The sequence below is a fragment of the Arvicola amphibius genome, chromosome 4, assembly GCF_903992535.2.
Source record: "Arvicola amphibius chromosome 4, mArvAmp1.2, whole genome shotgun sequence".
NCBI lineage: Eukaryota > Metazoa > Chordata > Mammalia > Rodentia > Cricetidae > Arvicola > Arvicola amphibius.
This window is the reverse complement of record NC_052050.1, coordinates 97,791,996-97,818,043: the sequence shown is the minus strand read 5'-3', so window position 1 is coordinate 97,818,043 and position 26,048 is coordinate 97,791,996.

The window sequence follows — 26,048 nt, the reverse complement described above, 5'->3', positions numbered from 1 at the left end:
TCGATCCCAAGCGGGCAAGGTTTTTAAGTGGATTTAGCCCCACGTTGGGCGCCAATCTGTAGTGTGAAGCAAGCGGCGGGGCTGCGTCCTGCCACCCGGCCGCTGGCTAGCTTTACACCCGAAATAATTACACGGAAACTGTATTCTTTTAAACACTGCCTGGCCCATAGTTTCAGCCTCTTATTGGTTGATTTTCACATCTTTCTTTAACCCATATTTAGTAATCTGGGTAGCACCACGAGGTGTGGCTTACCAGGAGAGATCTTAACCTGCGTCCATCTCGGAGAGGAGCAGCATGGAGACTCCCTATGGAGACTGCCTGAAGCGTCTCCCCAACTCTACTTCCTTGTTCCCACAATTCTGTTCTGTCTACTCCACCTACCTAATTTTCTGTCTCTTAAAGGGCCAAGGCAGTTTTCTTTATTAATTAACCAATGAAAGAAACATAGACAGATAACTCTCCTCCATCATGTGTGTGTGTGTGTCTGTTGATGTTTGCTTTGTTACCGAGTATGTGGTCAATTTTTGAGAAAGTCCCATAAGGTGCTACAAAGAAGGTATATTCTTTTATGTTTGGATGGAATGCTCTATAAATATCTGTTAAGTCCATTTGAGTCCCTTATTTCTCTGTTAAGTTTCTGTCTTGCAGACTTGTCCACTGGTGAGAGTGGGATATTGAAGTCTCCCACTTTTGGGGGGGGGGGTGTTGATGTGTGATTTAAGCTTTAGTAGTGTTTATTTTACATATGAGAGTGCTCTTGTATTTGAGGCATAGATGTTCAGTATTGAGATTTCTTCTTGATAGATTTTTCCTATGACAAATACGAATATCATTTTTGTCTCTTTTGATTGATTTTAGTTTGAAGTCTATTTTGTTAGATAATTGGATAGCTACACCAGCTCATTTCTTGGTCATTTGATTGGAAATTTTTTCCTCAACACTTTACTCTGAGGAGATGCCTGGCTTTGAGGTTGAGGTGTGTTTCTTGTATGTAGCAGAAGGGTGGATTCTGTTTTCAAATCCAATCTGTTAGGCTGTGTCTTTTTATAGGTGAGTTGAGGCCATTTATATTAAGGAATATTAATAACCAGTGATTGCAATCTCCTGTTATTTTAGTTTTTGTTGTTAGTGATGTTATTTTGGGTGTTTTTCCTTTCCTTGGGATTTGTTGCCGTGAGATCATCTATTGTCTGTTTTTGTGGATGTAGCTAACTTCCTTGGGTTGGAATTTTCCTTCTAGTACTTTGTGTAGGGCTGTATTTGTGGCTATGTATTGATTAAATCTGATCCTGTCATGAATATCTTGTTTTCTCCATTTATGGTGATTGAAAGTTTTTCTGGGTATAGTAGTCTGAGCTGGCATCTGGGGTCTCTTAGTGTAACATGAGGGCCTGCTGCTGGGGTTTCTGTCCTGCCCAGTATCCCACAGCTGGCAAGCCCCAAAGAAAATCACACAGAGATCTCTATAAGTTATAAAACTGATTGGCCCATTAGCTTGGGCTTCTTGTTAACTCTTGTAGCTTTTATTAACCCATTGTTCTTATCTACATTAGCCACATGGCTTTGTACCTTTCTCAGGCAGGTAGATTACATCTTGCTTCTTCTGTGGTCTGGGCAAGACTGGGAGGAATGGGCTTCTTCCTTCCAAGAATTCTCCTGTTCTCATCGCCAGCCTCTACTTTCAGTCTTGTTGACCCGCCTATACTTCCTGCCTGGCCAATCAGCATTTATTTAAAACATGATTGACAGAATACAGGCAATTCTCCCGTATCATCTTAGTGTCTGCATAACACCTGACCAGGACCTTCTGGCTTTCATTGTTTTCAGTGAGAAATCAGGGGTAGTTCTGATAGGTCTGCCTTTATATGTTACTTGGCCTTTATCCTTTGTAGTTCTTAATTTTCCTCTGATTGGTGTAATTGGGGCCATGTCTCTAGTGACCCAAGGCTCAGATGGTTTGGTCCTCATGGTGGAGTCGGAGCCACAGTTCCAATCACCCCAGTGGTTGCTCTGCAATCCTGGAGGTTGTTTGTGCTTGTTCCCATGGAGGTCACTTGCTTGGGCTTGCTCCCACGGAGGCCTCTGGCTCAAGGCTGCTCCTGCGGAGGTTGCTGGCTCTAGCCTGGCCCCATGAAGGTTCCTGGCTGGGGCCTGTCTGGTCTTGCAGAGGTCGCTGTCTCAGGCCTGATCCTGCGGAGGTCACTGACTAACCTGACTAACTTTTTAGTCTACATTCACTCTCATAACCACATACAAACGTTCAGGAAGGATCCACATTTAAAAGTGCATGTGGTGTTTGTCTTTCTGAGGCTGGGTCACCTCGTTCAATATAGGACTTTACAATTCCATGTATTTTTCACATAATTTTTGTAGTTAATCTTTTCTTAACTGTTGAGTAAATACATTCTTTTATAGATGTACACCTCAAACTAGTTCTACTTCCTCACTAGGGAATCATTTTTAAAGCACACAGAGAGAATATTCTTGTGTTGTTTTGTTTTTGAGACAGGGTTTTTCTGTGTAATAGCCTGGACTGATCTGGAACTCAGTTTTTAGATGAAGCTGACCTTGAACTCACAGAGATCTGCCTGCCTTTGCCTCCCAAGTGCTGGGACTAAAGGTGTTAACCACCATGCCTGGCTTGAGAGAATATTCTTACACATTGTATTTTATTGATAGGGGTTCTTAAATTAGTCTTTGGCACTTTCAATGCTCAGATTTTGTGCGTTTTGCATTTGTGAAGAACATATTTAGGTTGTCACAGTCTTTGTGAGTTCATATGAGCATCAACCCCCATGACTCTGGGAGACATTGTATCCTTGGAGTCATCTATAACCTCTGGCTCTTAAAATCTTTCCACCCCCTTTCCCAGCACTTGGGAGACAGAGGCAGGTGGATCTCTGTGAGTTAGAGGCCAGCCTGGTCTACAAGAGCTAGTTCCAAGACAGGCTCTAAAAAAAGAGCTGCAGAGAAACCCTGTCTCGAAAAACCAAAAAAAAAAAAAAAAAAAAAAAAAAAAAAAGAAAAAAAATAAATACCCAAGCCTTGGGGAAAAGAATTTGATATTTCTGCTTAGGGCTGAATCCTTCAATGTCTCTCACTATCTGAACATTGTCTAGTTGCCATCATAACCTCTCACCAGTTTTAGAACGGTGGTGAGCACCGTGCTGTGCTGGTTAATGGCTCAGACCTTTGCTCATGTCCACAGATCAAGAGCCTTTGCTCTGCCTACAACCTTCTCTTTTCTTCCTTCTCCAACCAATGGCCCATTCCCCTCTCTTCTGTGCTCACAAGCCCCATGAGGACTCTTTGACAATCTCACAACAGAAGCCTGGTGATGCTCTCTCACTGATGGAGGGACAGGAGCCTGCTTTGCTTATTTCCAAGTATGTGTTTGGTAGGTTTTGATGGATGGATAAGTGAAAAGTCAGAAGAAAGCAGACAGACCAAACTCCAGAAATTGATTCTAGTCTTGCATCAATAATCAAATTATTTGTATTTGATCTGCAGATAGATGAATTGTTCTGAGTCTTCACTTCTTCATAGGCTTGTGGTTGAAAGCCATTAAAGTTCTCTGTTCAGCTCTGGATTTTATGATTCTCATTCTCTCTCCCTCCCTCCCTCCCTCCCTCTGTCCCTCCCTCCCTTCTTCCCTTCCTCCCTCACTCTCTTTCTCGGTGAATTATAATCGTTGTAGAAATGATATTTGACTGCCATAAATCACTGAATTCCAAAATCTGCAAAGAAGGACTTACCCAAAAATCCTCCTCTGAAGAAATAACTGTGAATAACAACTGAGAAGCTCAGCCTGAGTACCTTCTCCTAAGCTTAAAGCTTGTGATACTAACAGCAAGCAGATTGACAGACAGAAATGAAGACTGATCTCAATATCCTATCTTCATCTGGGATACAGTATTCCATAATGTTTATTTTGGATGAAGCATAAAAATGAAGAAATTGAAATAAAACTAAAGGAATTGCTCTAATATGAAGTTCTATTATTCCAGCATTAAGCCTTATGCGGGTAGTCCAATAGAGAGCAGTAGTGGAGAAGTTCCAGAGTGGAGGATAGAGAAAGCTTCTCAATTCTGAGCAGGAAACCCACACTCTGGCTGGAAGAACATGCTGCAGGTGCCTGAGGAGATGGCTTGGTGGGCTAGTGAAGGCGTGGTGAGTGTCAGATGTTTAGCCTTGGCTGTAATTGATGAGAGCAGAGCAGTACTGACCCAGAATACTCTGAGTCTACTTCCTGAGGCTGTCACCCAGCACTGTTAGAAATTCAGCTGAGGACATGGGCAACCTGTTCTGTGAGCTCCAATCCTCAAGAACTGACATCTCTGGCCACCTGACAGATCCAGTCAGTAATCCAAAGCAATCGAGGGCAGACATAGGGGACTTCCTGACAGATGTGGAGACAATGCCCTGACTTGTTTCTGAGGCTTCTGGAAATAATTGACAAATTTAACTGTGTTCGGTCCTTGCCCACCCCAGTCTCAGTTCCTCTCCATTTATGCAGAGAGATGAATTTGGGTTTTGTGGTTGTATTTATCAGAGGATACGGCAATTGTGACAAGAATCAGATATGTCTTGACTAATTAAATAAGAGAGAGCATAGGGGTGGGGGTCACAGGATGGAATACCAGCCATGCTTTATTGGGGGGTTGGACAAGGAAACAGGTGGCAACATTGCAGAATGAGTCAACTCTCAAAGACCTACATTTAAATCCAGGGGTTAGGGACCAATCATTACAATGCTCACTGTATAAGCGTGAGAACTTGACTCTGATCCAGTGCAATGATGCATGTTTGCTATTCCAGGACTGGGGATACTGAAACAAGCAGATACCTGAGGCTCACTGGCCAGCCAGCCAACTGAATTGGTAATTCCCAAGGCCAATGAGAGACACTGTCTCAAACAAACAAAAACGAAACAGGACTCAGGGTTCTGGAGATGCAGGGCTGGACCTGTCCTGAACCAAAGCCAGTGCAATGCTCAGAGCTCTCCGAGGAATTTCTTTGTTCAATGGTGGTGGCTAATGCAGAAACTCAAAAGTGAAGCAAGTTCATAGAAGTGAGTGTGGAGTAAGTCACAAGTGGGTACATCTTTATCATACCCCTTCCTCAAGGCCCAGCGACCATTGCAGAGAAGGGAGCAGGAATGCCACATGAGCCAGAGGTTGGAGGGGACTAACAGTATCATCTGGACAGGACAGGACGGCTACACTCAGGAGCTCACAGCAGCTGTGGTCACCCACACAAGAGATGCACAAGATCTAGCAGGCCATCCAGCATGGAGGAGGAAGAAGCTCATCAGCCCCCACCCCTCACTGAGGTGCTGTGGAAAGTTGTTGGCTTCTTGGAGAGGTAGTCAGCTTTCTCCAAGTGTGTGGCTCCTTGAAGGTTGACCATGGTCCAGTCAATGATCTTACACCTTGGAGTACACGCACAGCACATGCTGGAGGCGATTGGGTTAGTAAATTAAAACAAACAGAGGGGGTGTTGCTGCTCTTTGAAGTAAGATGGCCATGCTCACAGGGTGAGGACTGGGGGACTTGACAAGCGGTGCCATGGCACTGATGCCCACGTCAGAAGCTCCTTCCAATCACCATCACCCTTTCCTCCCACCCAGTTCTGCCATCCTCAGGAAAGAAGACAACCAGGTTTCATTTGCTGAAAGGGTTAAAGTTTTCATATGACTTTTTCCAAATAAAGTTCTATATATTAAAGCAAAAAATCAGATTACTGTAAACCTTTATTATTGAAGATTTGCATCTATAAGAATATTATTACAGCCTCATGTTAAAGGCTTAAAAAAATAAGGGGATAGCCCTTGAATAACAGTGTCTGAGACTGACCTGTGACCTCCATGTACACACACACACACACACACACCAGGGTCTGCTTTTGACCAGCTATGCAAACTTGGACAAGCATAGTGACATTTTGTGACTCAGTTTCTCACTGTGAGATACATATGATCAGAGGAATGTGTGTGAAACAGCTACTGGACATGGGGCTCTCAGCAAAAGGATGTTTTAATGTAACCTTATGTAAATCTGAATGATCTTTCTGAACCCCAATCTTATTGACAGTCATAATACCTGACCTGAAGAGTTTAGGTGTGGGTTAGGCTAGGGGCTATGAAGCAATTCCAGGACAGGAGAGAGAGAGAGAGAGAGAGAGAGAGAGAGAGAGAGAGAGAGAGAGAGAGAGAGAGAGAGAGAGAGAGAGAGAAACTACTAACCATCTAATAAAAGGGTACAGAGACTTTGCAGAGCAGCAGGAGCTTGGGAAGGGGCTGCCCCGCAGAGCTGTGGCTTCAGCAGAAGAATTACACCCCAGAAACTCACAGTAGTACAAGGAAGCAAGAGATCAATAGTCACTGCCCAACCCCAAAGAGTAAGAAGTCTTGGGATCATGTGACCTGGGGGTTCAATGCTTGGAGCATAGAGAAAGGTGAGGAGGGTGGAAGGTGGAGGGTGGGGGCTGGGGGTGGAGGGTGGAGGGTGAGGGGCAGGAGGTGGAGGGTGGAGGGTGGGGGCTGGGGGTGAAGGGTAGAGGCTCTGCTCAGCTCAACAGATATTTTCTGTAGTGAGGAGCTGCAGGCAGGCCTGCTTTTCGTCCTGCCCGGCTCTCGGCCACCGGCTAGCTTTACCCAAAATAATTACACAGAAACTGTATTCTTTTAAATACTGCCTGGCTCATTAGTTTCAGCCTCTTACTCACATCTTGACTAACCCATATCTAATAATCTGTGTAGCACCACAAAGTGGTGCCTTACCAGGTAGATTCTAGTGTACGTCCATCTTGGGCTGGAGCTTCATCGCGTCTGGCTTCTCTCTGAGGAGAGGCACGGCAGTTTGTCTAACTTAGGAGAGGCATGGCATCTGACTGAGCCCTCTACCTCACTTCCTTTTTTCCTGTTCTGTCTACTCCACCCACCTAAGGGCTGGCCAAGGCAGTTTCTTTATTAAAACAGAAGACCTTCCCACATCAGATATTGTCCTGTTTTTTCTTCTTTTATAATACTGGAAGCAGGGGTGCTTGTCCTACTGTCTTACAGATGAAGGAGTTGAGTCTCCATCAGATTAGAAGCTTGGAGTAAATGACATAGCTGTGACAAAATGCTTGACAGAAGAAACGTCTTCCCTTAAGGATGGAAGTATTTTGGCCTATTCGAGGGTGCCGTCATCATGGGGAAGGCCGGTGGCAGGAATGGGAGGCAGCTCTTCACATTGCTCTGGGAACTCTTAGAAGCATCCACCTGCATCTTGTTCATGCAGACCTCAGTCCTCTCAAGGAGCTCGCTTGCCTGCTCTCTTGTGCTCAGCAGCTCCCTTGGACCACAGGCTTGCTTTGTTACAGCATGCATTACACTGCATGGCAAATACTCCCCGCCTCTCCAATTATGCTACAAGATCTCCCGGGGCATTGGCTGGGAATTTTTCTAACCCAGTATTCCTGACATTTAAGTACATGTTCTAGTACAGGAAAGGGGATAACAAGTATTTGTTAAATGACCCAAAGAGTAGATAAATAAGAAGGAGAAGGGGAACCTTGAAGCTCAACGGAGGAGTAGAGAGATTTCACTGTGTAAAATCCACCAATGGGCATCCCCTCAGTCAGCTCTGATCTCAGTTTCTTTCTGGTCCTGCTGTTTACAGCAAGCCAGAGTAGGACTGCCATCCTTCACTCTAGAGTGGGTGGCACAGGGCGACGGCAGGCAGGTCTGCAGAAAGTCCCAAGTGGCAGATTCTGTTAGGTTGTGCCATTGATATTCCACGGTGTGTGGGGGTTTCAGCCTCCTGCCTGAAAACACCAATGGGTTGTAAATCACCCTGCTACAGCTGTCCAAGCTATAAGTGCCTGGGAATTGGGGAGGCCACAGGGACAGGCTCTGTTCTGGGAAGCTATGCAAGCCTATTTCTAAGGCTCAGCAGTTTATGCTGAAGTGCCTGGGGTTGGCTTAGCTCCCAAGTCAACAGGAATCAAACAACATTTGCTCTTATAGTGACAGCCATGGGGGAAAGGTCCGGGGAAATGTCCTGGGAGAGCAGATACTTCAGCCCTCAGGAGGTGTGGCCACTTGATGAAGAAATCCACCCTTGACTTTGGGAAAATTGCTTAAACTTCTTCATTCCATTCTGCTCATCTGTAAAGTGGAGAAAGATTAAATAAATAAACACCATAAAAACTCATATATAAGAGTGCCTAGAGCAAGGTGGCTACTTGCTAATGTCAGTTTAATCACAACGAACATTGTCACTATCACCACGACTGTCATATATAATTATTAACATCATCCTTATTACCAATACCATCGCCAACAATCATTACCACCAATATTGTCATCATTATCACCACTTTCAGCACCAGCACAATTTCTGTCTGTCTGTCTGTCTGTCTGTCTGTCTGTCTGTCTTCCCTCTATCTTTCTATTTACCTACAACCCATCTATCATCATCATCAGTATCACTGTTACCGCCATCTCCACTCTAACCATCATTACCATCATCTCCCCGCTACCATTATCACCATCCTCTTCATCATCATCACTACCACCACTGCCACTGTGACTACTCCCATAAGCATCAATACCAACATCGTTATCATCACTGATTATGGTCATTACAATATCTTCTTCACACAATTATAATTGTGTTACATGCAAGGATTTGTACTAGACCATAAGAACTTCTGGTGCTGTAAATCTATGACGTCAAAGAGAAAGTCAACCACATAGACATCCAAATGTGCTGCAGTAAGGACCACAGAAAGAAGGGAATAAAGACTTCCAAGTACGGACTGACTTACAAGAAGGGTCATAGGGAGAACTAGGTGAGGCAGACTAGGTGGTATTGCCAGAGGTCTAAGACGGCATCCAGGTGGAAGGAAAGCATGCAGACTCAGACCTGGAAGATAACTTCTGGACCCTCCATGATCCTACACAAAGCCTGTTTAAAGGTATGAGAATAGAACTGATGGCCTCAGGAATTCTTAAAAGAACTCATGGATACAGCAGATTCCTGACCTCAACACACTCTAACATATGTTCTAAGTTGGTGGACTCCCCTGTAAACCTCCTTCCTTAATATGCGTAGGAATAAGGATAGCACTAGATGGATAAATCCCAGGTAAATTGGTCTGGGGTTTCTTCTACCCACAAAAGCTCAGAAGAAGAAATACATGCTTTCCTGTTCCCAGTCTGCAAAATGTGCTTTAGTCTTCATCCATACTACTGGGTGTGCAGGATTGATAGCCCTCCCAGAACTGGTTTCCATTTTATGTGCCCAGCATTATCCCAGGCAGTAAACATCTGAGCTCCTGCTAAATCATCATGGTAGCTGCAGGAAAGAAACGCTGCAGCTCACTTTGTAAGTGAGAAAAATCAACTCAGGGAGTTTAACTGGCGTATCCAGGGCCACACAAATGTTGAGTGACAGAAGCAAGATCCAGAGTCCACTCTGATGAATCCTAAACAGTCCAGCATTAACAGTCATGCATGGTAGTTACTATAGTTACATTACAAGATGCAGAACCCATAGAAGGCAGGATTCTGAGCATGTCTGTGAGGAAGAATCTGAATTGGCTTCAGTGACATGGAAAGATTCACCACAAATGCCAGTGGTCTCATTCCATGGACAAGGAGCCAGGAAGAAGGAGAAAGTGAGCTGAGTATCAGCACTCTTTTCTCTTGGCTTTCTCACAGTGGATGCAATGTGACCACGACGACCAACTGCATCATGCTCTGGCCTCCATGACTTCTCCACCACAAGGAACTGTATTTGCAAACTGTGAGCCAAAGAAAATGATCTTTCTAAAAGGTGTGAGTGTGCATGCGTGAATGCATGTGTGAGTGTGTGCATGTGCACGTGCGTTCATGTGTACACGTGAATGCAGATGCTCATTGGGTCTAGTAGAGGATTTCAGATATCCCGGCCATGGAACTACAGTTGACTGTGAGTGCTGGGAGTCAAATTAAGGTTGTCTGTAACAGCAGTGTGTGCTTCTTACTGAGCCTTAGTCCCAGCTCTTGTAGAGCTTTCCCCAGGTATTTTGTCATGGCAACAAGAAAGATAATAGATAGACCACAAACATGAGTGCCTGCACAATTTTAAAATAATTTAAATTTAATAAAGTTAAAATTTTAATTCTGAGCCATACTGACTACATTTTAAATGTGGCTAGTGGTCATTTAGTTGAAAGTAGAGACATGCACCATTTCTGGGAACAGACAATCAGCCCCCTTCACCCTCTAGTGTCTTCAGAGGATCAGTCTCACTTCGCTATAGCTTTGCAACATTGTATTTAAGATGCTCCTGAGACCCACAAACCTACCCTCATAAGGTTGCCACCAGAAATAACCCATTTGGAAGGCAATTAAGCAATATGAATCATGAAAGGTGTGATTAATCAAAGCACACGGCAAAGAAAGAAGCCATGAAATGTGACAGCTGCTGCAAATCCGGACCTGGGCTAAGAACAGAGCCGGATGCCCAGGTGAGCTCCCATCCCCAGCTGCACATGACCCTTCCTGACCTCAGCATCACAGAATTCTGCTCCACAATGTTGCTGTGTGGCTTTCAACCACAGCTCCGGAGTTTGCCTCATCCATTTTTTCCTAAATACCGGTTTTTGACACAGGTCTGGGACACCTGCATGCCAGCACTCCCTACTGCAGGATATTGTAGATGATCTCTTGGTAGCTTTGTTCTGGTCATAAAAATTAGGTTCAAGTCCATCTTGGCATCTCTCTGGAATCCGGCATGAATCTTTTAGTTGCTTTGGACCTCGGTCCTGGACCATGTGGGAAATGAGTCCTCACAGCGTGTTTGTAATGAGAAAATGAAAAGACACGCACCAAATCCCCCTCGAGCCCCAAGGTACTTCCCCCAAATGTCATTGCTTCATTTGAACTTCCTGACATCTGTTATGGCTCCGGTGAATGCCAGATGATTAGTGCAGAGAATAGAGACTCACTCCACCCATCTGAGAACCCATTTTCGTGCAGTAGCAAGTGGGCACAGGTTAGAACGGTTCATGTAAGTGGGAGCAGCTACCAGGGATAGAGAGAGAAGGGAGTTTGCAAACTCCGTACCAATCATTTTCCTATACTGACTATATTCCCACCTCTGGGCAAACTGTGAATCCCATCACTGTTACAGCCTGAAGGCAGAGTAAACTTTCCCTATTCAAGGCCAACATTAAAGGAAAGAGACTGTCCACTGAACATTCCTTATACGCTAGATGATTGACACCTATGCCCGCTTCCGAGGGCACACTAGTGACAACTGCAAGAAGAGGAAATTAAGCCGATGGTTTCCTAACTCTGAGAGAGACCTGCAACTTACTGTTACTGCAAGGCAGCAGCATTTTGTAGTTTCTAATGGCTAAAAAGAGGTGGAGGAAAAAGGATGCTTCAGCTGCCTGTAGCAGGCAGGCTCCTGCAGGGATCCGGAGAGCTAGTCCATGTGCTGTTTGGCTATAAGCCCGTGGTCCCCCAACCTGGATGAAGGAAGAGTCATTTTCAGAACAGTGCCTCTTGGAGGGAGGATAGACAGGCGAAGACTGGAGAGTCTCCCAAAAGCAAAGGGGTTTTCCTTCATTTTATCCTTACAGTTCTATATGTTCACCCATTCAGTTACATTTAGCTGAATTTTTCAATGAAAGCACTGTGTAGGAACTTAAATTAAGTGAAGAATTAGTCTCAAGTATTTTGGGGGGCAAATATCACACCCTTCCCTGAGTAGAAAAGAAACTAAAGCCCCACACTGACATTTTTGAAAGATCAAGCTAATTTGTTTTCTGTGTCCATCACAATATGGTGCCCCTTCCTCCTCTTCTTCCCACTCTTTTCTCTTCCACAAACTTACATCATAGGCACTGAACAAACCTCAGTGAGGGGCAAACGGGTAAGATTTATGATAAGCATTATTGGCCAAGTCCTGATCTCGGTTGTGTCCACTTTCTCTGGCCAGTCATAGTGAATTCATATTTATTTCTGTACTGTGATCATCTTGATCCTCTAAACAAGGTGTCACTCTGCAGCCTAGGATGACCCTGAAATCATGGTGCTCCTGCCTCTACCTCACAAGTGCCGATGGTTGCTTCTCACGATAGTCTTAGCCTTGCAATGCTATTTTTTTCTTCAAGCAATTGTAGCATCGTCTGCCTCTGCAGTGATACCCAGTGGCGGCTGACTAATTTTATAACAGTTATTTAACATAACATAAAATGTATCACATTAAACACTACGTGAACTCATTTTGTTGGCATTTTCATTTTCACTACCACTGGACTGCAAGCTGCTGGAGGACAAGGTCATTGTTTGTGTCCCCTGCCAGACCATGCTAAATAAATATTTGTCAGTGAACAAAGCACAGAAGAGCTGACTGTGTCCATGATGTGTGTTCACATGTGTGCTGACCACATTTGTGTGTGTTCACATATGTGCTGAGCATGCTGACTGTGTCCATGTGTGTCCACATGTGTGCTGAGCATGCTGACTGCATCTGTGTGTGTGCCACATGTGTGCTGAGCATGCTGACTGTGGCCATGTGTGTTCACATGTGTGCTGACCATGTTGATCCCAAACATCAGATGAGAAAGATGTGATGTCCACAAAGAAGCAGATGAAAGAAGGTGGATATGACTATGGAAAAATGAAGCTACCCAACACAAGCTCTGTAATCAACAAGTATTTAATGTGTAACTTGTGAAAATAAATTCTATCTGCTGTGGAATAATTCTCTTGTACACTGTAAAGATTTGCCACTCAAATTGCTTAATAAAACACTGACTGACCAGTAGCCAGGCAGAAAGTATAAGTGTGGGCGACCAAACTAAGGATGAAAGCAAGAAGGACAGAATCAGGCACCCGCCAAGCAGGCACAGAGGGAGCAGGAAATGAACATGTGGTGCTAATAAAAGGAACTGCTATATGACAGAGCATAAATAAGGAATATGGGTTAATTTAAATATAAGAATTAGCTAGTAACAAGCCTGAGCTATTGGCCGAGCATTTATAATTCATATTCAGCCTCTGAGTCTATTATTTGGAACCTGATCAGCAGGAGAGAAATGTCCATTTACATCTATTGTTTTTCGACAATTACTTGAGATGCATTTTATATGCATTCACTTATTTGATGGGCCATTCCTGCCATATGTGCAAGTGTCCTTGGCCTTTTATAAAAATAGATATTAATGAGAACAACAACAATCTGAACAGAGGTTAGGGAAATTAATCCAAGCCACATGCCTGGTCTGGAGGCCTTGATTTTACCCACTATCCATTAGTATCTTCCTAGCATGAAAACCAGCCATTTATAGCTTTCTCGATGTGATCAGACTGTCAAGGGCTTCATTTCTGTCTTGCTGCTGTGATGACATACCTGGACAAAAGCGACTTAAGGGAGGAATGGTTTATTTTGGCTTATAGTTCAGAAAGGGTGCAGTCCACCATGGTGGGGGAAGATGCAGCGGCAGCCAGGGAAAGTATGGTGGCTGAACCCACAGAAGAAGAGAAAATGAACGGTTTTCTCAAGAATGGCTCCCCTCCTTCCAATCCACTCTTTCATTTTACCACCCGTGGTTTTCATTTAACACCTTGTTAAAGCTCTCTTGACAGTCTGGTTTTCCCCTTTTGTTATTTAAAGCCACCGCATTATAGGATTTGGCAGGACGCTGCACCTGAGCGTTTAGAATCTTCTCTGTTCTATTCTTTTCCTCCAGGGTCCCCACATCGTCCTCTGCACGGAGAAAAGGCACTGCCATGAGGCTCCATGACAGATGTGGTCCTCCAGCTGCTGGCAGAAACCACGGTGACTCAGGGGAAAGGGAGCAAACCCTTAGGAAGCCCTAGGAAGGGATACCGTGAGTGGTGCCTGGCTGCAGGATGTGACTGCAAAGGGGCAGGACTGTGAGGAAACTGGAGATCATGGTGGGCAAGTGTGGCCTGAAGTCAAGAATGCTCTGATTGCAAGAGGCTAAGAGTTACACTCACAGAGCCTGCTGTCTTATCAGAGCCATGTGACCAGAATGCAACACAGGTAAAAATCTTCACTTGGATTCTTTAAAGTCAAACTTTTTCTTTCCCTGTCCAAGTAGCCTGCACAAAACAATGGGTTTCACTGTGCCATTTCCATACACGCTTGTAATGCACTTTGATTAGATGCACACCACATCCCCACCCCTTGACTCCTTTTGTCCCCCTCCCCACTCTGCCTGGTTCCCTTCCAGCCAGTTCACTTCCTCGATATATAGCTCATTGGCTGTCTATATTACTTAATCTTAAACTTGACATGTTTTATGACTTCTAGCTCTTAATTCAGCACTGGATTTATCAAAGCCTCATAGGAAATAAATATTTATGACATACATCTTAAATTTATTGGTTTGATCCTTTTTAAAATCTTAAATCAGTTTATTTCAGGCCATTTTAGACTGCTTCACATGGTTTACAACAACAATTTTTGTACTCCAAAGCATTTTTAATTGCTTTTGCATATTCATGGTGCAAGGTGATGGACCTTGGGGGTCTTCTTCACCTGCGTGCTGCTGTCTACGCTAACTCTGCTAACACCCCGCTGCTCTACACTGCCCTTCCCCACCATTCCTCCTCTCTTTTCTTTCCCAAATAATCCCGCTCCTACTCCCATGTCATTTTTATTTTAGGTTCCAACTGAATTTAAATCATTTCTACCGAAGTCAAGTCCAGTTTTACCCTGAGAAAATAAAACTAATGAGCTTTCCGGAAGAAGGTACTCATGCTGTTTCGGGTCTCAGATGGTAGCTGATGGGATCCAGGCCACTACAACTCTGTCCCTAGGAAAGGCAATTTGTCTGATTAGCTGTCCCCTGACCTGAGCTGGGGGCCTAGGTAATCACTTGAAAGGGGAGGTCATGAGTTTGTTTGCTTCCCTATGCTATAGAAACAAAATGCCAGGAAACCATGTTTGAAGACAACAGATGCTTGTTGTTCTCCAAGCTCAGCACGCTGGCAGGGTCCTGATCCCTCCGGAGGCTCCAGGGAAGAATCTCCCTGGTACTTTCCTGGACTCTCCATACAGAAACCTGAGCTTATATCTGCGTTTTTCCAATTTCTGTCTCCATTGTCACGCAACTCCCCAGTCTCCTGCCTAGAGCTCACAATAAAACCAGGCTGTGCCTTGAACTGGATCTTCCTGCCCCTGCTTCTTCAAGTTCCAGGCCACAGGAGTATGACAGCACGTGATTTTCTGTCTGTATTAGGATCAAGAACCCACCCACTCAAGTCTGGCCTCATCATAATTATCGCTACAACTTCTCTTCTTTCAGATATGTCTCGTTCATAGTGGCTTGGATTAGAATTTGGACATATCTTTGGGAAGGAAGCAATTGAACTAACAATAAGAGGCAACCAGACTTTCTAGGTATCTTTTCTCTTGGTGTGATTTCTGAATTAACTAAGGACTTGACCAACTTTGGGGATGGCTTAGTTGGTAAAGTGCTCACAAAAAGCAAACATGGGTATTGAGTCCAATCTCCCTAAAAGCCAGGTCCTGCCATGTTCACCCATCATCCCAGCACTGGAGGGAAAGGAACCGGGAGATCAGGGAATTTGATAGCCAGTCAATCCAATCAAATCGGTTAGTTCCAGATTTAGTGAGAGAGGCTCTTTCAAATAATAGAGTGGAGAATGATTGAAAAAGACACTTGGCATTGGCATTGGCCTGCACACCCACGCATGCGCGCACACACAGAAAACAATCCAAACCCCTGTTTGAGTGGACAGATAGTGGACAGACGGTCCAAGGATCGTTCTCATTGCACACAATCAACCGGACTGCCGGCTGTCTCTGCACTTCTGCACTTAATTGAATCTTTTAACACCTCTTTGAGATGGGTGACAACGCTCTTCTCTTCAGCATCTGGCAACCCCCTAAAGAGCACCAGTTACCTACTGTCTCACCAAAGGGTGAGACAAGACATGGAGATGCTAATGGGACTCAGGACCTCCGCAGGCCACCAGTAGCTGGTGGCAGCTGAGCCGTGATGACCTACTTGCTTTCTTGCTGTGAGAACCAACGTTTTGCCAGCATATGAGTCATAAGCAGTAGCTTCCTTTCCTATAAAGTAAGAAACTATCAAGGGCTTAGGTTTTCCCTGCTCCGAGTGCATTTCACATTCAGATGCAGCCTAAGCTTGGCTATTCCTGCTACTTCCTCCTGGCTCTCTGTGGATAGCAGCAATATGCAGTTACCATGACCTCTGCACGTTAGGCTTCTTCAGAAGATAGAGATCTCCATAGGGACAGCAAGCTTCCCTAAAACCATCTTTAATTCCATGACACATGGCATGCCCTAGATACACCTAGGAACTGCCTGGGGAAAATTTAAAAACAATGGTGCTGGGTGTGGCAGTGTGTGTCTCTCCGGAAAGGCAAAGACAGGAAGATCCAGGAGGCTGACAAGAGAGCCAGTAGCTGACTCAACGGGATTCAAGCTCAGAGAGAGATCCTATCTGAAAAGTATGAGAGCAGGGGAACGGCTCAGTAGGTAAGGGTGGGGATGTGAGTTCAGGTCCCAGCAGTATCTGTAACTCTAGCTCCAGGGGATCTGACGCCTTTGACCTCAGCAAGCATCTTCAGACTCTGTGTGAAAAAAACCACACACAGACACACACCCATACACAAAATTAAAGATAAAGTATCTTTAAAAAAATAGGGTGATTGAAGAATACACCTCATGTTTCCTTCTGGCCTCCACATATTCACACACAGGTGAGCACATGTGCACATGTATATGAATACATGTTTGCATACACCCCCACACAAAACAGATGCTTGGGTTTATCAAAGATCAAGATTTACTAGCCTGGTATGTAACTGAGGTCCACATTTTAAAAGCACATAGGTAACTTTGATATGGATACGATCAAGAATTAGAGCCACCACCGGGGCATCCAGTAGGACGGAAGTGGGCAGCAGTGCCACCGAATATGCACTGATTTCTATCACGTAGCCCAGGTCTTGTGTTTTGAAATTGATATACACTGTTTTAGTCAATCAAACAACCACCCTAAAAATTAGAAGCCATCATTGGCCGGATTTTACAGAGTTAGAAAATGAAGCTTAAGGAAGTCTGGTGACCTAAGGAACATCACCTAGCTAGGAAAAGACAGTCAGGATGCAGACTGTTGCCACCTGGGCCTCGGTGAGGAACCTCCCTCATCAGGTTCTCTGCCTCCCTCTATTGGTCTGTGGGAGACGTTCCGTGCATCATTACTGGAAGAAGAAATGAACTGCCCAAATCTTACCTTGATACTTCCTGCAGGTCACAAGTTTTCTAGCCGTGTCTTTACCTACCACGGCAAACTGGGCACCACTGCCTTTATCCAGTCTTACACCGCAGGACCTGGTCTCTGTCCTGGGCTGCTTGGGCGTGTCTGGGAATCCCCAGACCCGATGGTGATTAATCCACCCAAGCTCAGAGATGTGTCAGCATTCCTTCCTCCCAGTCTACCACCTTCTGCCTGGTAGTCTGTTAGGAAGTGCGGCCCATGTGAGGCTCCAGAGGAGGGAGCCCCTTGAGCCCATTTATGTGACATGCCCCTCAAACATCGTTTATATGCAAGCCATCTGGGGCATCTGTTGAAATGGATTCTCCAATTCAGAAGAGCTGGGGCAGCCACTGACATGCAGATACTGCTGATCCACAGTCCTCACATTTAGTAGAGAGACAATGGAGGACTCTCAGACAAGACAGCACATCGGATAGAGTCAGAGAATGACAACTGTTTCTACTTAGAGCCACTGTTTATACCCATGCCTAAGCCATTTGTGTCCTCTGTACCTCAAAAACAGAGAGTCATAGGGAGACCGAGCTGAAGCCCATCTCAAGCCCTGCCTGGATCCCTGCTATATACGTGTGCTAAGTAGGTTACAAATACCCCCGCAGTGGCTAATCTTGGTTGTCAACTTTACTATATCCGGAATTAGCTAGAACACAAGCTGCTGAGCTCACCTGCGACCAGATTATCTGAAGCAGGAAGACCCACCCTACATGTGGGTGGCACCTTCTGGTAGCAGCCCAGATAAGAGAACATGGAAGGAGGACATGCTTTTCCTTACTCTCGACAGCAAGTGCATCTATCCTGGTGCTCTGACATTCCTCCACTGCTCTTAGAACCAACCTCGTCAGGATTCTGATGTCCACTGAAGCAGCTCTTCAGGAATGCTCCACACCTTCAACACCACACAGGGATAACTGTGACATCCGGCCCCATGGGCTGAGGAGCTGCAGGATTCTCAGCCTCTCCAGTGTAGACAGCTATTGTTGGACTACCCAAACAGCATCCTCTAAACCAATCTGATAAACCCTTTTGATTTCTGAATATATACATATATATGTATATATTCATCCTATTGAATCTGTTCTTTACAGAACCCCAACTAATATAACCTCTCCCCCCAAACATCACTGTTAATCCCACACTGCAAAGCCAAGTTCAAGAGCCAGTACATAATATATGCTTAGTAAAGAGGTGATGAGTTTACTTCAATTTAGAGTAAACAGCATTTATTATGCTTGACATCAGTTCAGGACATTAATTGCCTCAGTAATTCTCAAATATATTCTTCCCAGGTTCCATGAAAGGGGGTGTTATGGTTTTCATGTTAACTTTATCTCCATCCCCCCAATTTTGTGTTTCAAAGGCTTAATTTCCCAATGTGGGATTAAGAGACAGGGCATTTTGAGAAGGTATTGAATCAAGAAGTGTCGAAAAATCTCTCTCTCTCTCTCAAGTGATATTGCTTCCATGACATCATCCTACCCCATCCTAGGCCAAATGATAATTACGGACTTAAGCCCTGAAACCATGAACCAACCATGAATTCAGATATAGATCAAATGATAAGCAAGACAGCTAGATTGTATGTTTTTATAGAGATTAAATTGTATTTAAAAACAAAAAACTGAGAATTCAAGGAAAGCTACACACATATAGAAGATGCTTCTAGAATCTTGAAGGGGCTGCCTGGTGTTTTGTCACCATGGTGGGAGATGACTGGCTCAGTGGGTGATCTTATGATCTCTGTCACAGAGTTACTCACTCTGATGTCGCTGAAATACATGGATATTTCTGGATTATTTAGCAGAGGAAAATGTCATGACAGATATTTCTATGTCTTACAACTGTACTGTATCTTCTGTGTAATAATTAACCAGTTCAATACTTTCATAAATATGTATTCCAGTTCCAGCAAGTTCTAGGATGTTCAGATGTAGGTAAAATGATGAACTAGACAGCTAGATTTTATGTTTTTATAGGGCTTAAAATGTAGTCAAAGAAGATTGAAAATTCAAGGAAATACACAAATATAGAAGACACTTCTAGAGTACAGTATCGGTTACTTTCATGCTGTGGCTAAATACCTGTCAGAAATACTTACAGGGAGGGAAGCTTGTTTTATCATGGAAGGAGAAGGAATGGTAGGGCTGCTCCACCCATGACAGCAGGACTACGAAGCAGTGGTTGTTCATATGGTGGCGGAGGGGGACACAAAAGATTCAGGGACCTTCAAAAGCCATCCCAGGTCCTGCTTCTAGCAGCCAGACCCCACTTCCTCAGGGACCCACACCCTTCAGAATGGTACCATAAACTGAGGAGCAAGTGTTCCAACATGTGGGGCCATTTCAGATTCAAGCCAAAGTTTTGTAGGTAGATGAGAAAATGAGGACATTAAATTCTACTTAATGTCTATTTAAGTTCTACTTTAAAGCATAAAAATAAATAGGACTAACTTGAGACAGTGTTCATAGACGATGACTGAGCCTTGTGTAGGTAATTCAAACTTACAACCAAGGAATGTGGGGTTCTGCAAGGGAGGCCAGAGGAGACGCTTAGAGAGTTCAAAGTCTCAGAACCAAGAGAAATGCTCTGAGAAACATGGAGAATTTGCTCAGGACGATGCTCCTTAGAACAGCTTGACTGTTGGAGCTGACATCGAAATCCTGCCATATGTTGTATACACGTTTAATTAGCAACTCTCACACGTCCCTGTAGATGCATCATGGTTCCCCAAATTTACAGATGAGAAACGATGCTCTGAGGATAGAAGCCACTTGTCCAAGACCACAGCTAATGAGTGAAAGTGCTGATTGCATTTCAAGGATGCCGACTCCCTCTGCTGATAACCAGACAGGCATAAGCTCCCTGAGGACAGAGCACCCACCCACTGCACACACATAGCTTGTCGTACACAAGCTAAGCCTCTTAGTGTAGACATTAAGTGTGTACAATAAGCCTGGGGCTGACGTAGCCAATACAGTGCTTATCAGGCACGTGTGAGGACCTGAGTCCAGTTCCCCATCACCTACATGAGGCTGTGTGTGGTAAGGCACATCTCTGTATTAGCTCTCCTGCAGTGAGGTGGAAGGGAGAGGTAGAGACGAGAGAATCTCCAGTAGCTATCAGGCCAGCAAGCATGGCAAATGCAGCAGGCCCACGCATACCCATTCCCCCTCCTGTCTCCCTCCCTTTCTCTCTCTCCCTTTCTCTCTCTCCCTTTCTCTCTCTCTCTCTCTCTTTCTCACACACGTGTGTGTGTGAGTATGCACATGCATGTACACACATGAGGGAGGGAGGGAGGGAGGTAGGGAGGGAGGGAGGGAGGGAGGGAGGGAGGGAGGGAGAGAGGGAAGGAAAGATTTTAAAAGCTTAGAACACAGAGATGGATAGCTGAGTTTAGACTTAGGTATAAATGATGTTGTCTGTAAGGTTCTATTTTGAAAAATAAATGAGATAATGCTAAAAATGCCTCCATTCTTTTTCTCATCCTTTTATCCTCAAAAGAACTTTCAGGGGAATTATAACTGGAAAGCATCCTTTATTTCGTTTGAAGCTCTGATTATGGACCTGATCAAAAGCCTTATCTGAGTTTGGCCCAACTGAACAAGCACACAGAAATTCAGCTACTTTGCCATTGTTGTGAGAAGGGTACTGTTTTGATTCCAGGTTTTTGATCTCTGCCACAGTGTTCACTAGCTCTGTGATCTTGAGGAAGTCTGTAAGGGTAACTTGCTTCCTAGATACACAATGGGAAGAGTAGAAAAGTTGGATATTAGGAGTTAAAATCCACAGCATTCATGTAAAATTCTGGGCATGGATATACATCCTTGTAACCCTAACACTAATGAGAAGAGACATGTAGGTTTTCTGGGAGCTTGCAGGCTAGATGGTCTGGCTTAGACAGGTGCTTTACATCTCAGGGGGAGGCTGTCTTAAAGATATAAGATGGGGAGTAATGGAGAAATAAGATGTCTGATGGAGGAGGGTCATCTGTCTGTGTGTTACTTTCATTGGTTAATAAAGAAACTGCCTTGGCCCTTTATTAGGACAGAAAATTAGGTAGGTGGAGTAGACAGAACAGAATTGTGTGAAAAAGAAAGCAGAGTCAGGCAGATGCCATAGCTCTCCTCTCTGAAATAGACACAGGTTAAGATCTCTCCTGGTAAGCCACCACCTCGTGGTGCTATACAGATTACTAAATATGTGTTAAAGCAAGATGTAAGAATTAGCCAATAAAAGGCTGAAACTAATGGGCCAGGCAGTGTTTAAATGAATACAGTTTCCGTGTAATTATTTCAGGTATAAAGCTAGCTGGGTGGCGGGACGCAGCCCGCTGTTCCTTCTACAGATGCCCTTCTCTGGCCTCAGTATGTGCACCAAATACTAGCATGCATGCAACATGCACACACCACATATATGCAATCATAGGGCCATGCACCTATGTGTATGCTCCAAAGAATCACACACACCAAAAATTAAAATGTAAATCCTAGTAATATTAACAAAAAAGAAGTTGAATGCCTGTATTGTAAAGTGCTATGGGTGTCCACTTCCAGGAGTCCTGGGGCTACCATGAACACCTGTCTCAAACAGGTACCTCAGAAAATGCTGCTAGGTCAATGCAACAGGAAGAACAGTGCTGAAAGTATTTCTGTGGTAATAGCTCATTTTCTTTCTCTTGGTTCTCAGGCAGGTATCACTATCAGCTTCCCATGATGAGGAGGGTGTGACACCAGGTTAGCTTTCATCTAAGCAATCCCAGCCAGTTCCAGACTTTTCTGTTTAGGCTGACTCCTGGTGCCCGGGTTCTAGTCGGAGCAATCACAGCACAGCTGACCCTGGATCGGCGGCTGTTTCTGCCTCTAGACTTCCTCTTACTCACAGCCTTTCTCCCTTTCTCTTTCCATCTTCCTGGCTCTATAACCACGGCTACTCATGGCTTCTGCCTCTGCTTCCTTCTTCCCATCTGTGTCTCTCTGCTGCTCTGTTATCTCAGGAGTAAAAGGAAAATAATATACTGATAATAACATCAGTCTTTTGGGATGACTTCAAGATTAAGCAGAAGGTTTGTAAATGCCTGGCAAATAACAGATGTCCAGGTGACATTAGGCCTCTGTCCTTTGTGTCCTCTATTAACTTCTGCTCTGAACATCCGAGGTACACAGCATCACGATGAAGAGTTGGGATTTCCTACCCAGGGCTTGAACTCTGTCCTGGATTCTATTCTAACAGCACTGAGGAATCTGCCTGTCTCCAAGCCTGCTTCCTCATCAAGAGGAGGATAAGAATAACATTCCTTAAGTTTATGTAATGGATCATATAACTCCAGTGGGGGTAATGAAATGACTTCTGATTGGATTTGAGGCCTTCTCCACAGAGAGACTTCCTGTCTGGTACTGTGAAACTTGTCAGAAGCCCATCTCTGGAGGTCATAAGAACTAGGAAGAAACCGACTGCTGCTTGTCCCTCGAGCATTCTGCCAACTGCCTGTGTCTGTATACCATGGATCGTGTGCATCTCAGGCTTGGGCAGAACAGTTCTTTTCTGTAGCAGGTAGTAGTTAAAGCAGAGAATCAGAACAGACTGCAATGCCAAGAATATTCAACTGTGAATGTTCAGCCTTTGTTGGGACACGCATATTGACCTCCCCTACTTGGGCTTGGGAACGTCAGAGAAGAGGAGACAGATAAAGTGCATGAGTTGGAGGCTGCAGAGGACTGAGCAAGACATAGTGTTGCAGTAATGAGCTCACGGATGCTGTGGTCACCTGCGTAAGATCAAGCCAGCTCGATATTCCTCTCGGAGAGGGAGGAGGGTCTACCAAAGCCCCATCCCTGTCTGCAGAGGTACTGGCAGTTGATGGCTGGAGGGAAACAGAGTCCCTTTCCTCTAGGGGGTGGCCACTGGTAGCACTAACTAGAGGTGTAGCTGGGTGAGAACTGGGGAGTAGCTATGATCAAAATACATTACATAGAGTTATAAGGCCATGAATTTAAAAAAAAAAGCTAAGGGGTGTATGGGAAGAAAGGAAAGGGAAAATGATATAATTATATTATAATCTCAAAAATAAAAGAAACAGTTGCTTAAAATATATTGTATACATGTATGAAAATTTCAATGAATAAATAAGTGTTTGCGATTCTGGTATTTTGTATTTGAAAGAACTGAAAATTTTGCGACAATGTCATCAGATATCAATGCTGGTGTGTATTCAAGCACACTTGACTCATTTATGAAAAGCCTTAATCAAAGGAAAGAATGCAGGCAGCGGGCTAGCTCTGTGGGTAAATGTATTTGTCTCTACCTGGCCACTTGATTTTGATCTCTGGGTCTACATGGGGTCTACATGGTAGGAAAGCACTGAACCCCACAAGTTGTCTTGTGACCTCCATTGCCCAAACACACAGACATAGCACACACATGAACATACACAATAAATCAATAAATGACTTAATAATTAAAATATATGGCCCAGCTTTCTCTTTTCTGTTATTATTTTTTCTTTCGTACTTCCTCCACTCCCTCCCATTCTTCCCCTGTCCCTATCTCTTTCTCCCTCCTCCTTCTCTCCTATCTCTCTATCCTCCCTGCTTCCCTCTTTCTCTTTTTCCATCTCTCTCCTTCTCCTCCCTTCTCCCCCTCATCTTACCCAGACTGTCCTCTAACTTCAGCAACCCTCTGCCTCAGCCTTCCAAGTCACAAAGTACGGTTTGACTCCAGTCTTCCAAGAATAATTTGCACTCTTGATTTTATTTATAATATGACACCGTGATTTTAAAGAGTGTAATATTATTATTCCCATTTTAAGGATGAGAACATTAAGTCATTGACACATTAAATAGCTTAGATTAGTCATTTACCTGTACAGAGTGCTGAATACCAAATCCAAATATGTTTGTCACCCTTCCTTTGTTTGAAAGTGTGTGCCACCAATATGTGGTAAAGCCACAAACGCTCCTATTCTTTCATTTTTTTCTCTTTGTACTTATGTCATACGTAAGTTTTAGAAGAATTATATAAGCCATTTCACACTGGTAGCATCGAGACATGCAACTTTCTGATCACCCTAGAGCCTGCAACAGCAGCTTGGGACTTGAATGCCACCCAGAAAAGTGTGTCTTAAGGGCTTGGTCCCCAGCTTGTGGTGCTACTGGAAGCTTGGTAAAGGGCTTTAGGTCTCTGGGATGTGCCCTGGATGGATGTTGTGGGATTTGTCCTCTTCCGGTTCCTTTGCCTTCCAGCGCCACAGAGTAAGCAGTTTCCTCCATCCTGTACCCCCACTGTGATGTCCTTTGATGTCCCCGTGAGACACAGCAGGATAACCAACTGTGACCCAAACCTCTGAAACTGTGAGGCCAAATAAACCCTGCTCCTTCCTACTTGATGTCTTGGTCACATGGCAGGAAGAGAAAGTCAGCACACTGCTGGCCTCTCCATTCTCATTTCTATTGGCTGCCTGTGTCTTGATCTGTTCAGCATACTTCAATAAGTCAGTTGCTTACATTTTATTTCAAATGAATTGTTATAATCATAAGATCTCTCTCGTGTGTGTGTGAGTGAGAGAGAAAGAGAAAGGGGGAGGGAGTGAGGGAGGAAGAAAGGGAAAGAGAGAGAGAGAGAGAGAGAGAGAGAGAGAGAGAGAGAGAGAGAGAGAGAGAGATGCATGCAGGTGCTTGAGGAGACCAGAAGAGAGCATCAGATCCCCTAGTTCTGGAGTTACAGGCAGTTGTGAACGCCCAGCATGGGTACTAGAAACTGAACTCAGGTCTTCTGCAAAACCAAGATCTCCTAACTGCTGAGTCATCTCTTCAGCCCCTTATTAATATTCTTGCCTGGGTTACCACATGTTAACTGTCAGTCAGAAGCAGGGAACACACTAATGGTGAGTCCTCTCATCCCTCAGAACACGCAGAGTAGAGCAGACACCGTGTCTCCTCCATTGCTGCTCCTACCGCTTGGCCCCTACTCTTACCAACAGCGACATCATTCTGCTGTTTGCACAGCTGAGAGTGCCCCACATGCCCTACTCATTCCTTCCTCTAGAGGTGATCATTTTGTCTGCTGTCTTCCCTTCTCCTCCTCTCAAATTCATTGCACTGTGAATTCTGCTCCTATCTTCTGCATTTACCCTTCCCTCATCCCATCAAGTACAGATCTGCTCCAACCCCTGCTGCCCCTCCTCCAGTCACAAACTTCTGTCCTCTGGGTTTTTACATCATTGTCTAGAGGAACATCGATTATCCAGCGAACACCAGCAGCAGATAAAATCAGGTGGTGAGAAATTGTAAAATGCAGCATTTGTCACTAAGAATGAATAAATAGGCAATTGTAATTTCTGAAAGTGTCATAAAAATACAACCAGGTTTGGTACTTTTTAAAACATATGATACAAATCTCAGATGTGGGCTGATAATTCCTGCCATGCACGATCCTTTATGCTCCACAAAGACACTGGGACAGGTTTCACACCCCACCCATGAACATACAATAATAAAAATTTTAAATTCTCAAAATTATACAGATACAAATGAGCGTGCAAAGATGCTTTGCTTCGTTAACTATCTCGGATATGAGAATTAAAATGAACAAGTTATAACTACGACAGCCATCAAAGTGATTAAAGCAAAAACTAATGGCAACAATAAATACTGAGAAGCATGTGAATAAACTGTCACTCGCTCTTTGATGGTGTGATTGTAACATGGTGTGGCCA